A 1925-nucleotide genomic window follows, 5' to 3' on the forward strand; every position below is an offset into this window, starting at 1 on the left:
AGAGGATCGAAGCGAGGATGATTCGCGACGTCGCGAATCGCAGCGATTTCCAATACCTCGGTATTTTCTTCATCACTTGTAGACACTGACGATGGTGGCGAAGACGGTGATGGTGACGAAGACACGTGCGCGCCTAGCAGACGAAGTGACAGCTGAAGCTCGCGTCACCGTTTTGTGTGGCCACGAGGGTAAAATGGGGGGGGGGCCCTTTCGGGGCATGACCGCGGGGGTGACCGAGCGGAAGCGCTGCCAGCGCTGCGAAGTGGCGGTCTTCCACCCATTTTGAACTGCGCTTGTTACTGGTCATACTAATCAATATTAAAGATTTATTCATCCCCCCAAGGCATTATCAGTGGTGAATCGGTATTAACGGGCCGATAAGTACGCGTGGACGCAAAAAGAGCGACATGAGTGAAGTTGATGTCACTGGTCCTTTAAAGTGCGCCCTTCGGGCCATCTTGAGGGGGATACCGCACAGGCTGAAACACCTCCGAGCCCTGCATGCCGTTAGTTTTAAATGGTGTATATACATAGCTCGCCGTTGTTATGCTAAGCACCCAGTGGTGCGTGGCCGACTTTGTTTAAAGCGGCGTGCTGAGGTGCGAGGGGTCGCAGGTTCGAATCTCGGTGTCGAGCTGTGGTAATTATTTTCTTCTGATTATTTTGCTTTGTGGCATTTCTTCATATATACTTACACCTGCATATCCGGGACATGACGGCGATTGTAAAAACCAGCCGAGAGTGTTCTAATAATTGCTATCGCAATAAAATCAAGCTCGAGATTTGTCCTTCATTTGATTGCCCGGTATGCGTAAGTATTTCGGACCAAATTTGAATAATGTCCGTCACCTGGAAGTTATTTTATTTCGAGGGACTTTATGCACCTAGCCACATCAACGTTACGGTGGCGTGTTCGGTGTGGCCCATTTCATCCTTAGTGACGATGCGCTAGCAGCAGTGACCTCGACAATCCGAGTGTTCTTATCGTAGCTCTGGCTGGCGCCACCGCCTGGAAACGCTCTTACTCCCAGTGGCTCTATTCACTCTTCATGCCTGGCCTACGTGCCGCTTTGAATGATTGCACAAAATTACATTACGCAAACCACACCAAGACAGGTGAAAGAAAAGAGCATGATTTGGCGTGTGCCTCTTAGTCAGCATGTCGGGGAATCGTTGTGAGCCGCAGTTGTGTTGTTCGAAGCGCGGAAAAAGCGGAAAGAGTGTGTCGTTTCGGTACACCTACGGTACACGCCAACACGACCACAAGCTATCAAAGTGGAGTAGCGTATAGATAAATATCATCGCTAAGAAGTAACACGTAGTTAGCGTTGTTCGTGAATTTTATTTCGTCCACAGACTTATTTGCGATAGCATAATACCGGATAACTGCAGCCGTAAACGTCAGAGTCCGGATAGGTGGGGCCATCTGGCGGCGCAAAGGAGAACCTCGCAAGCACAGAATTGTTATCGTAGAAACATAACGTATTCTACTTCTCCACTGCTGTGCATTCACTATTCCGATATTCCATAAACCCCATTTGCGTTTACCGGCATGCCGTGCATGCTAGAATTCTCAAACATACAAACGAGCATGGCCCAAGTGTGTCCCCAGGCACCTCCACGTCGCAGTTGGAAACGTCGTCCATTTTTCAATCGCTTTTTTGCAAAGGCTCGAAGCGAATCTAGGTGATTCCAAGTTCCAGATGCCGTCTTCATCACTTGTCGGCATTTTTGACTACGGCGACGGCGATCCTGGTGACAATGGCATAGCTGCAAGTGTGCGCTTAGCAGACGAAATGTCAGCTGAGCCTCACGTCACTGGTTTCTGTGGCCAAGTGATGAGCTGAGGCGCGGCCTATAGGTGACCTCGAGGAAGCGCTGCCAGCACTACAAATTGGTGGGCTTGCCGTGAGTTTTCAATTGTG

Source organism: Rhipicephalus sanguineus, chromosome 5 (assembly GCF_013339695.2).
Source record: "Rhipicephalus sanguineus isolate Rsan-2018 chromosome 5, BIME_Rsan_1.4, whole genome shotgun sequence".
In the NCBI taxonomy this organism is placed as follows: Eukaryota; Metazoa; Arthropoda; class Arachnida; order Ixodida; family Ixodidae; genus Rhipicephalus; species Rhipicephalus sanguineus.